Genomic DNA, 13,288 nt, shown 5'->3' on the forward strand with positions numbered 1-13,288 from the left:
CCGAGCAGTGAAGGTCGAGAGCACCACACGCCTTTTAACACGCCGGTTTCACGATGTTCCCCTGATGAAGGCATATAATATGCCGAAATGCATTGGGAATGAAATGGTGAAAGATAAAGATGTAAAGAAACATTGTAATTGAAGAAAGGATCATGGCATTTCGCAAGGAAATTAATTGATGTGAAGTAAAACATTGATAATAAAAAGCCATTCTTTCAAACGAAGGAGAAGCTATTTGTTTATTCAATCATAAAGAAAATTTGAATAAGTTAAGCTGGATACACAGCATATCACCTGGTGCCCTGGGAGACAGCTCAAAAGGTCCTTTGAACTGCAACCAATAGCCATACAGCACATACTCCGGAGTGGGGAGTGATTCCTAGGAAAGCACAGAGAACCATAAGAAGTAAATAATTTAAACCAGGCGGTGCACGTTCATTACTAGTAATTGTCATTGTGAGTACATCTTCTGAAAAGAGACATGCCTTGTGCACCACACCCCCAAATGTTATGTCTTTAATCTCTTCACAAGGATATATTTTAATCACGAGGCACCCTACACCAAGGACGAACAGCAATACCATGGCACACCCGCATTCATTAAACGCAAAATACAACTCAGCCAAAATGCTGCCGCAAGGCTTCATCTCCATCTTCACCCAAGAGAATGCATGACTCTAGTCCTGCCATTACTCCACTGGCTAACTGCAGCTCGAAGGACAATGTTCAAACCACTCTGCATTGTCCATAAAGCCTCCCAAGGAAAAGGACCGCTATACCTACAGGTTAAATTCAAGCAAAATAAACCAAACAGAACACTGCTCTCCAGGTTTGAACCACTTATTATCATACCACCTTACCCTAAGAAATACATAGGAGGCACAACTTTCTCAGCACAAGCCGCCAAACTCTGGAAATCACTACAAGACAGCGTAGAAACACCCAGGAGCATATATAATACCCAGAAGCATATACACTTCCAAAGACAGTTCCTAGACAACTGCACCACCCGCATCCTAGCAACAGAGCCCAGAAAACAGTTGTGCCCTCAAGCACAATCCTCAGCTTAAAACCCACAAATTACAGAGAACTTCACCAGCACACTGCGTTCGATATGCAGGTAAGTTAGGAAGGACTGACCTATGGTTTGTCGTGGCATTATATAGGTATTTGCTTTCATATATAACAGTTATGGCCCACAATAATACTATGATGATAATACAAAGTGGTCAGCAACAAATGACATCTTATACCTCTTAAATTCACATAAAACATATCTGGTGTGGGGGTTGTCCATCACCAGCACTGCACAGCCAAAAATCAGCCATCACCAAATGAACAGGCATGGAATAACATCTGTCACATATTGCTGGACAACCTGGAGGATTTTGATATAGTTCACCCCTGCAGGTCCCAAATATCTATACAATCGGAGCGCTTCGTTACACCTCACTAAAACACTCAGATATGGGATGATAATCAAAATGCCCATCACAACATATCTCTCCACTTCACTCTCCCTCCAACCGTGGCAGCTCAGGACCACAACTATACACACAATCTCAGATTGGACAGCAGAGTGCAGCAAGCAGCTAATGTAATGTAGACTATATCATATGAAATATCATAAAAAGACGTGCAGAGCTGTTTCAAGCTACCAACATAATGCAAACCATAAAACAGTGCATCTGTCTCTCACATTTTATCATCCAACACACTAATTCTCTTTGTCCCCATAGCACCATAACCACAGCACTGTGGTCATCATGTATGATATGGAAACACTTCCTACATAGTTTCAAAACCAAGACAACATCCTTCCAACCACACAATCTACACCAAATGTCTTCAAATGTTTTTTTTTGGTAAGGCCTCCTAGGCTTCATTTTTTCAAGTCAACCCCCTCCAAAACGTTATCAGAAGGATTTGAGGGAAAAAGGTCTGAGCTTAGGAGGCTGGGTTTGTGAGATCATTTCAGGGGTACTTTTTCTGTAGCTCATAATCCACACCAAATGTGAGACTTCTAAAAGAGTAAGGGCCTCAGTTACAAGGTTTGCCTTAGGGCAACACAGCTTCCCTACGTCAAAAGGAAAGGGCAGGAATGTGCTGAATCTATCAGATACAGTTCATGCCTGTCCTTTTCCCCTGCACTGGTGCCAGGCACTCTTGCATCATGGTGCCTGCATGGCAGGGATGATTGTTTTTGTATGCTTTCGGCGAGGGTTTTTTAGACAAGAAGGATGGTGGCGCTCAAGCAGGTAAACGTTATGGTACAATGAGTAAATGAGGAGCAAATATTTTAACGGTGCAACCACGTCAGGGAAAGACCCGTAATCCCTGTTTACAGTGTGGGCCAAGAAACCCACACCAACACAGTTCAAAACCAAGTCCCGGGCACATGTGTAGGGATTCAGTTATTGCAGTTGTGCTGTTAAATTGGTACAGAAATCAAAAGAGATCAACAGCGGTAGTTCCATGTATTGAGAGATGTTTATGCAAGTATAGGAGTTCATCAAAGCAAAACGCCAGCCGACACGTGTTTCGTCAACAGGTAGTTACCTGTGACTCTTCAGGGCTGAAACAGCATAAAGAAGTACGTAGTCGAAGGACTGATGATAATTCCGACCTGGTCGACGGGTATAAATATTAGCGAATCGTGGGTGAAGTCGAAAATCTCAGGGTCCATCCTCCGTGACGAGACTCACAAAGGCTGGACCCTGCTTCTTACAGGCCCTGCCAAACACGGACGCACCCGCCCGTGTGATTCCTGAGATTTTCAATGTCATTGTTTTTGTGCAGGAAGGACATATTCCTGTACAAAACAATCATGAAGGGCTGTTTCCTCTTTCTATGTGAGCTACAGAATGCAGCCCACATAGAAAAAGGAAACAAGCATTAGTATAGCCAATAGGTCTCGCTTTTGGGACCTTATAAGTATTTAGTTATGTAGCACAATATCCTTGTTGCATCAACATCAACTGTTGCTTGGCTAAACACTTATAAGGTCCCAAAGGCGAGACCTATTGGCTGTGCCAATGCTTGTTTTTCCTGGCAGCCAACCAAAGCCTAAGGAGGGGGAAACTAGACAAATGTAAGTACCAACCCGTACCTACAATGGAACCTTTCTAGTACTGGCCCAACCTCAAAAGGAGAGAAGTGGGAGGGGTGAAGAATCTGCAGAAGATAGATTATACACCATAAAAAGAGTTATCGGACACAGGAGATCCTTCTTCCCCAGACACCTAATCTTAAGAAATTGTCTCAAAGCAGTAGCCAACAGGCGGCACTGAGAAGTGCCAATCAGACAAGAAAATCATGCAAAACTGGTCAGGCAAATGAGTTACTGCTCCTCTCCTGAGCAGCCAAACAGTTGTCCTTGGCAAACACATGCCCTGTAGTTCCCGAGTCAGACTTGACATGTTTAGCTGTTCGAATCGTTGTCTTTTTACTGAGCGAGCAGAACATCAAGACCAGTCAATGGGCATTGCAGGGAGAGCTTTGAGACTGTCTGTGGCAAGTTTGTAAGGAATAAGGGTCGGCGTCTCGGGTGGTTAGCTCCATTTGGGGACAAGTTGCCTACACGATTTACAGCGGACTACCAGAAACGGATGAGAAAAAGATATATGGAATCTGTATTGCACCCACACGGCTCTGAAGCTAAATGGAGCTAATAATCGATTAAAAAGCGCGTGTTGAAAATACATGCGTTGATCAGAAACATTAACATTTCTTTTTCCATTAGGAGAAAAGACTTTTCAATATTAGAAATTATAATGTTTTCTAGGGATATAGATTTAAATAAAAAAAATGTATTGCCCTTAAGGAAAATATATTTCTAATCTGACTTTCTGGATGTAAATGTTACGATATTCTTAACACCTTTAATAAAGATATCATATTTTTCTTGCGTCGTTCAAACAGTGCTTGATAGGGAAGAAAAGGCAAGAGTTGCGGGGTGGGCGGAGGAAACAGATAAACGGAGAGAGACAAGTGTGTGCTTTAGACAGACAATGCCACAGAGAGCAAAAAAGAGACACGGGGAGAGGATACAGAGATAGAGAGAGAAAGTGCAAGATAAAGAAAGGATGAGAACATGAGAAAGAGGAGAGGACTAGAGTGAGGGAGAGAGGCAGTGAAGGAAGGGGAGAGAGGGAGAGAGGGAGAGAGGAAAACAAGAGAGACAGAATGCGCGCAAGGGAGCGTAATCCCAGGGTGATGAAGAGTTAAACTTCCGGTTTTTACAATTCCTCACCACACAGAGTAGATATACATCTCCTTGCTGCACTGTTTCAAGTCCAGGATTGTAACCAGTGATCGAAGAGGGAGAAAAATAGTAGGGGAACTGTGGGCGGAGACTCCGAGGGCGGCGATAACCCAAGGATTGGGTCAGTGGGCGGAGTCAAAGGTGTGGCCAGAATGTGCCAAGTATCCCAATTTTTAGTATTTGTTTGGCATTTCGCCGACCAGTTACAGCTTATTGTGTTATTTAATTCAACCAATGGATACACTTGATTATTTAAGGTTTAACAGGAGTTATTGCCATTTAAATACATTCAAAAGGGGGAATATATTTCCAATCACACAATGCCCCAAATACGCTTAAAAGTGGAATCACAAGCCTTTTGTCTCCAAGCTATGCAGTTTCTCTCATTAGCACTTCTCCTCCCTTCTTCCATAAGAGCAGTTCAAACATGAATGGCAAAATATCCTAGTTTGCAAATGTTTTCTATATAATCATGTCTCTGCCATATTTGTCAAATAATACATCATCCATTGCATAATCTTGCAGTTTTAACTAATGATTTTTGTAGCTCAAACGGATAAAATGTTACTAAAAATCATGACTTGAGTTGCTGCGAAGTGTACAGCCCTTTGCATAGGTTGACTGATCACCTTTCTCAATGCTGTATTTGTATGTTATACTGATACTAATGAGGCAGATATTTGCAGAAATGTGTAAAAACGTCTAAATGATAAAATATAAGTAAATATATTGCATTACGCTGGAGCATTTTTTTGTGTGCATAATTTAGTCAACACTGCGGCATCATTTTGTCCCCCATTGCTGCATAATTCCAGTGGCTCCAGAGCTGGTAGCACATGTTAAAAGTGCTTGTGCATGAAGCAGAGAGTGTGATGTTTGCAAACTTAGTTTGGTGTGTGTGCAAATCCTGCATTGCCGATTCTTGGTGAGTTGCAGCTACTACTGCTGAAAGAAGGCCAATGGAGGTACCAATGGGTGAGGCAGACTGGTCTCGATGGCAGGGCCGGCTTTAGTGCTGGTGTCACCCTGTGCAACAATGTTTATTGGTGCCCCCAAAGATCACCTACGCCTCAAACACTACACAGAGACAATAATTTATACGTTTGTAAATCACTGTATAGGAAATGTTACATAAGACAAAGGACTACAAGGTGTAGAAGCCACTTGACAACCATACTAGTAGGCAGTATAGTTTAATAGCTCATTGTTCTATGTTAGGATTTTAACTTATAAGCTGCAAGTAACAAAAGGATCTCTGACACAAGCAGTAACCTACTAACCTAGTTAACATTATGTGCACTTTGTGATCTGCATGGTACATGTTCTTTGCTGCAGGCACATTAACCCTCTGTGCTACTGTTCCAGGATTCAATCCTTCCACTAGACAAAACTCTGATCTCTCTCTAGGAATAACATTAGTCACCGAAGTTATCATGACATTTTTATTGTTGCTGAAAGTTGCTAGAGGCCAGGAAGGAGGCCGTAAGTTTTTAAAAAACCATAATATACTTGCAAACACTACGCACCCACCCGAAATAGGTACCCAGTGCAGTCACAATGTTTGAGTTTGAGTTTGAGTTTTAAAATACTTATAGAGCGCTCATACACCTGCGGTTTCTTGGCGCTTAGAACTAACAAGGTCCAGAGCTAAAAGGAGAGACGGGGAAAGCTGGTGGAGATTTAGTCAAAAGACTTAGTGAATAGATGGGCCTTGAGGTGTTTCCGAAATTGAGGGTAGTGGGTGATGGCGCGGAGTTCTAGGGGGAGGGAATTCCAGAGTGAGGGGGCAAGGGTGGCAAATTTCGAGCCTCCCCACTTTTTTGTCCGGTAGCGTGGGATGGTGAGGAGGGACTGAGAGGACGAACGAAGTTCCCTGGTAGGTACATAGTGGGTAATCTCTGAGGAGATGAATACTGGTGCCAGGCCCAATCGGGCCAAAAAGGTAATGGAGGCGAGCTTGAATTGAATCCGGGCTCGCACAGGGAGCCAGTGTAGGGTTTTCAGAAGGGGGGAGGAACGGTGAAATTTAGGAAGATTGAATACCAGGCGGGCCGCCTGGTTCTGTATCTGCTGCAGACGCCGTAAACTGTATGCAGGGATACCTGCATAAAGGGCGTTGCCGTAGTCCAGGCGGGACACCACCATGGCTAAGATGATGAGTTTAAGGGCAGAAAAAGTGAAGAAGCGGGACACCCTGCGTATAGTGCGCAGTGAAAGAAAAGAGGAAGATACCACAGAGCTAACCTGGGAGTGGAGAGTGAGTTGGGAATTGAGTTTTATGCCAAGGGTTTTGACAGAGGAAGTGGGTTCGGGAGAGGGACCTAGAGAGGTGGGCCAGAAAAGGGAAGACCAGGGGCTGGATGAACCACCCGTCAACACCAGCTCGGTCTTATCGGGGTTGAGTTTAAGATGGTTGTGGTTCATCCAGTCCCGGATATGGAGCATGACAGTTTGGAAGTTGAGAGCAGAAGAAGGAGAAGAGGAGATGTTAAAGACAAGCTGGAGGTCGTCCGCATAATTAAATGCGGCGACCTCCATTTGTTGAAGAGAGAAAATAAGAGGGGCAACGTAAAGATTAAACAAGAGAGGGGAAAGAGAGGAGCCTTGGGGAACCCCGCACTGAACTTTTCGGAAGTCCGCTGTAAAATCACCCAGGAGGACGGCCTGGGTGCGGTCACTCAGGAAGGAGGATAGCCAGACCAGAGCAGTCCCCACGATCCCCGCCGCCCTGACACGGGAAAGCAAAATGGAATGATCCACCGTGTCAAAGGCGGCTGAGAGATCGAGGAGCACTAAGACCTGGCGCTGGTTGGTATCCATACCCTCCCTGAGGTTGTCTAAGACCGAGAGGACGACGGACTCCGTAGAGTGTGCGGGGCGGAAACCGGCCTGGCGAGGGGCAAGAACTCCATGAGTCTCTACAAAGGAACTCAGAGCGCCGGTGACATGGCGCTCGAGTACCTTTGCCAGGAACGGTAGGAGCGAAATAGGGCGGAAGTTGGCAGGGACAGAGGGGTCTGCCCCAGGTTTTTTCAGAATTGGCACAATAACCGCGGCCTTAAATGGGGGTGGAACAACACCTTGAGTCAGTGAACTGTTGAGGAGATGAAGGGGGGGTCTTGACAGGTAACAAAGATGTGGCGAAGAATGTGAGCGGGACAGGGGTCAAGTGGAGAGCCAGATTTAACCAGGGGTATTAGGGAGGACAGGGCTTCTCTAGATATGGGGGGAAGGGTAGAGAGTTGTCCTTTGGGGGGGGGACATTGAGGGTCTACAAAGGAAGGAGAGGGGGGCGGGATGTTAGCTTTGATAGTCGCAATTTTGTTGATAAAGTAGTTATTGAGGGAATGACAAAGTTCCTCAGAGGGGGCGGGCTTGAGAGATGTCCTGTCGGAGAATGCCAGATTATGGATAATCGTAAAGATCTCCCTGGGCTGGTTTTCTGCGGCAAGGATTTTGGAGGAGAAATAGGCGGTTTTGGCCTCCAAGATATCTTTTTTATACTGGGTAAGGATGTTGGTATACTCCAGTCTTAGAGTGGGGCAATAATTTCTCCTCCAAGCCCGCTCCGCGCGACGCACAGTAAGTTTGGTGGCTTTAAGCTCTCCGTGAAACCACCGGTTGGCGTCTTTATCCCGCTTGGAGGTAATACGTTAGGGGGTTCACACCCCCTAACCTGCTTAAGGTTCATGTGACCTCAGCGACAGAGTCACAGTGACTGGATCACTGTTGCTCTAGGGTGTGCTGCTTCGTAGGCCTGCCCGCATGGCTGAAGGTGAACTTCAGTATGGATTGTGGTGGACAGGCCTTCAAGGATAACCCACACTTGCTTCTGCAAAGTTCCACCTGCTGGTGCTAAGACACCTGGGTTTGTAAGGTCTAGTGGGGCATTCTAAGGTCTAGCATGGGAATGTGCTTCCTCGGGAGAGTGGTCTGGGGACTGGTCATGAACGCTGAACCCGGCTCCCCGGTTCCAAATTCAACAGCTCTGGCCATAGTGCCACATCCTCTCCCCCACTGAACACCATACTGCCCCACTGAGAAAAACTCACACTGCCTTCAGCTATACCCCAATTGTGGCCTGTTATAAACACCAGGATGCGACTTAATTCAAATTATGCATTTGATAAGAGTAATATGCTGCCTGAAAAGCTGCCTGAAAAAAATAAAAAAGTAAAAGCAAACACTCATAGGGAGTGCAAGATTAAGTAAAGCATGTGAAATGTAAGCAGAAATAACATGGCTACCTTAACGATTTCTCACTCACTATTCAGAAATCAGCGAGTGGTTTTACCTGAAAAGTTAAGGACATGACTACAAGGCCCTGAAGGGAACCGTTTCAATGTCCATTGCTTATATCCTTAATAAACATAAACAGTATGGTTTAAAAAGACCACATCCATAAACAGAGAGGTACACATTTTGTTTTCCAATCCACCCATCAACCGGTATTGCAATACATCCAGGAATAGTGCACTTTTCCACCTGGGGACAACAATGCTGTTCAAGGAAAGACGAGAAAAGAAAAGTAGCGATTCACTGCAAAGTCTGTAAAGTGAGGCTGATGTGTTTGGATGTGAATAAAACGAATCTGGCCACTCTGTCTTGCTTTATTTAGTTATGTATTTATTTTTCATATTTAAAATCTTTTATTTCTCTCCATTCTGAGGCTGCACTTTGGAATAGAAAAATGTCAGAAAAGGGGCATTTCCCGCAAGAGTGTTTTTCTTTTTTGGATCCATTTCACAGGGAAGCAACTAAATGAAAGAAGGAAAGAGAGGTTGTGAACCGTTTCAGTAAGTGAAGAGCAAGACAGAAAGAGAGGCAATATTAGGAAGAGGGGGGATCAGCTGCCAGCACAGAAAAGAAGAGGACATTGTCCGTGTCTTCTCTGGACAGTAAGGAAGAGACAGAATCTTTTTCCATCTCTGCCCGGCCCAGATCGTTCACAAATGCAACCACACTCACACATGTTGCCCCCTGCCCCCCTCAGAATTATTCTCGAGCCTCATTGCATTACAACCTTAAGAAAAGAGGAAGAAGGAGAGGCATAGTCAGCATTTGAGAGGCGGAACGAGGCGCGCGCGCTTGTGCTCTGATAAGCGTGGCTCAAATCCACCCGAGTGACTTACCGCACTCACCTATAATTACCAAGTAATAAGTCAGCCGGACAGTGGAGAAGAATAAACAGGATATTTTATTAGGCCACAAACTCCCATATGAAAGGACCCTGTTCGACCTCACCCCTAAGAGTGCGCTGAGAGGACTGCCTCATCTCATCACAGCAATACATTATAACAGGATACAGTAGGATAAAACACGCCCATACTGGAAAAGTACTGGACCCCTGAAAGAGCGAACAATGGCCTCACACAAGAAGCATCTGCACCTGCGATGGCAACATTGCTTATCTCGGCCCAAGGCCGCGGAGCCAGGCCTCAGCCAGACCCCCCAGGATATAGCAGCATGGATTGGCAAATTTAGCGGCACAAAAATGAAAATTTAGCGGCACAAAAATGGAAATTTAGCGGCATTTAGCGGCATTTTTTTTTTTTTTTTTTTTTACAACAAACACAGATATCTTATTGTTTGAGTTATTTTAGAACATGGAGCTATGTACATTTTGTTTATTTACAATTCAGCCCATTTGTTTTGGTTAAGAGGCATGTTAATCTTGACCATGTACGTTCAGTTCTTCCGAGCACTCCAAATCTAGACCAGTATTGTGCTGCTGGTTATAATGTAAAAACAATTAAGCCCGGATCGATTGCTCTGAAAGGGACCGTCGTCTGGATGGGAGAATAATTTTGTAGATGCTGTTGCTCCTTTCAGCATCTGCAGAACTGGTCACACAGTCCTTGTATACAGCTGCAAGTTGGGAAAGAGCTGGAATGCGGTCAGCCAGCCCACGCCAAAAGAGGTCAGTGTCAATCACTCCAGAAACAGATGCCTGCACTGCTTCTGGGCCTACATTTTCAAAGTAGAGGCGAAGCTCCTGATCGGGAACTTCGCTCAAACCAGGGATGGCTGAATAGGCATTCTTCTCATTAGGCAGGATACAGAGTCGCGCAGGATTAAAAATGCGCACTTGTTTCAAGAATTGTATGCCTGGCTGGGCCTCCCCCATGTATTTGCCCACCTTTTCTAGTGAATGTTCAAAAGCGTCATTAATCTGGGCGGTTATCCTTTTTTTCTGTGCCAGACTTAATTTTGCCCCTGCAGTGGTCTGTAGAAATGGCTGGAGTGACTCCACAGTGAGGACTGAATTGTTGGTTAGGTTCATGTGGAGGTCCTCCAAATAATCATATACCTTCATGGTCACTGGTGTCTGACTCTGGAATAACTCCATCAGGTTTAAAATGGTTTGGCATTTTTCTGCCACAATGTCCAATTGGACTTTAATGCACTCCCTTTGGTCGCTGTGAAAAATCTTCTGTAGATTTTCAAGGGAATCTGGGGGCGATTTGCTGAGTTGCATCTCAGACTCCACAAACCCAGCATAGGCCTCAAAGTGCTTGCAGTGGTACTGGACAGCTGCAAACCAAGAATTCCAGCGAGTACTGCAAGAGTCAGGTGCCACCTGTGCCTTCATCCCATGGTTGTCAGCAAGATGGTGCAGGTACCTTCTCTTTCTGCTACCGGCCATGTAAAAATGCGGGAGAAGTACGGAAGGAAAGCATTTAGCTCCACAAAAGGCTTCCTAAATGCCTCTCCAACCAGATTCATGATGTGTGCCAAGCAGGTGATGTGTATGGAGTTTGTATACAGATTCCTCAACACTGTGTTGTAGGCCTTGAGCATGTATGCCGCGTTGTCAGTGTTAAAGGAAATAACGTTCTGGAAGTCTATGCTGTACTCTGTGAGCACCTTTACAACAGCTTGCGCTACAGTCCCGTGGTTGCACTGTGATAGGAAGACTGTGTCCACCAGGTGGGTATGGATCTGAGGGGCACCCTGCGGAGAGACTACTGCAACTAGCACATTCAAAACACACCGCCCATTGACATCTGGTGTTTCATCAAAGATGACACTGATCTTCTGATCTTTCAATAGCTCTTTCAGCTCGTTCTTGGCACTTATATATCTCTCAGGGAGATAACGTTCTTGCAGCTGATGACTCCCAGGTATCGCTCCACCATTCCGTACTCGCTCGTGTAGGAACTTGCGCAACACAGGGTGGTCGGTTTTGCTCAGCGGAATGTTCAAAGCAGTGCAGACGTTAACCCACTCACTTATCATTTCATGGTTTGCGGCACCGGCAGCAGTACTCTTTGTGAATAGCGAGTTCACAGTCATCTGGCGTGCACGTTTTGGCGAGGATTGAAGGTCAGGATCATCTGAACAGCGCTTCAAGTGTTTTTGGGACCGCACTTGCATATCCACAGTGTGTTTCCGGATGTGGTCCACCGCCACATTGCACACACTGCAAAACAGCACCCCACCGTCAGCGTGCACCACGGTGCTGTAGTCTCTGGCCCGATCTGCTGCGGTAATCTGGGTGGGCAGATGTGATCTGTGCTTCACACCCTTTGCAGGCTGCATAAACTTCTCCATTCTGCTTTTCTTCTTGTGGCGCAGTCAGTTTACCTCACCTACAAATATAGTTGTTATTACTAATGCATCTCAAAGGGGGGAAAGGCAATTGTTGAATGGGAAGTTCAGAAAGCGCCGGTGCTCAATGATAAGAAATGCATGCAACCGTGAAGCACAAGTAAAGTGACAAACTTGTTGGGCCATAACTGCAATGGTAAATGCCAGTCCCCGAACGGCGTTGAGCAAACAGACAGACAAATTGGACCAAAACGTGCCCGGTCAGCCACGTGCAAAGAAAGTGAAAGAATTGCACAAAACCAAAACAAACAATTATGAAATTCCCCACAGGTGCCCACAACCCCAAACTTACCAGTGCTCTGCGGCAGCTGGCCCAATTGGCTCTTCCAACAGCAGATTCTTCCCTGTGATGCTCTGCAAAAGAACCAAAATAAAGAGTTAGGAAACTCACCAGAGGGGCTCGGAACCCCAAACTTACCAGTGCGCAGTGGCACCTGGCCCAATGGCAAGTAAAAATTCATGCCTTAGGGTCAAGATTCAGGACAAAAATTCAGTACAGTGCAAGTAAAAATTCCTGCCAAAGGGTCAAGATTCTGGGCAAAAATTCAGTACAGTGCAGAGAACACAACAATTGCCCAGAACCAAAACAAACAATTATGAAATTCCCCACAGGTGCCCACAACCCCAAACTTACCAGTGCTCTGCGGCAGCTGGCCCAATTGGCTCTTCCAACAGCAGATTCTTCCCTGTGATGCTCTGCAAAAGAACCAAAATAAAGAGTTAGGAAACTCACCAGAGGGGCTCGGAACCCCAAACTTACCAGTGCGCAGTGGCACCTGGCCCAATGGCAAGTAAAAATTCATGCCTTAGGGTCAAGATTCAGGACAAAAATTCAGTACAGTGCAAGTAAAAATTCATGCCAAAGGGTCAAGATTCTGGGCAAAAATTCAGTACAGTGCAGAGAACACAACAATTGCCCAGAACCAAAACAAACAATTATGAAATTCCCCACAGGTGCCCACAACCCCAAACTTACCAGTGCGCTGCGGCAGCTGGCCCAATTGGCTCTTGCAACAGCAGATTCTTCCCTGTGAAGCTCTGCAAAAGAACCAAAATGAAGAGTTAGGAAACTCACCAGAGGGGCTCAGAACCCCAAGCTTACCAGTGCGCAGCGGCACCTGGCCCAATGGCAAGTAAAAATTCATGCCAAAGGGTCAAGATTCAGGACACAGATTCAGTACAGTGCAAGTAAAAATTCATGCGAAAGGGTCAAGATTCTGGACAAAAATTCAGTACAGTGCAGAGAACACAACAATTGCCCAGAACCAAAACAAACAATTATGAAATTCCCCACAGGTGCCCACAACCCCAAACTTACCCGTGCGCTGCGGCAGCTGGCCCAATTGGCTCTTGCAACAGCAGATTCTTCCCTGTGATGCTCTGCAAAAGAACCAAAATAAAGAGTTAGGAAAC

The sequence above is a fragment of the Lissotriton helveticus genome, chromosome 7 (genome assembly GCF_964261635.1).
Source record: "Lissotriton helveticus chromosome 7, aLisHel1.1, whole genome shotgun sequence".
In the NCBI taxonomy this organism is placed as follows: Eukaryota; Metazoa; Chordata; class Amphibia; order Caudata; family Salamandridae; genus Lissotriton; species Lissotriton helveticus.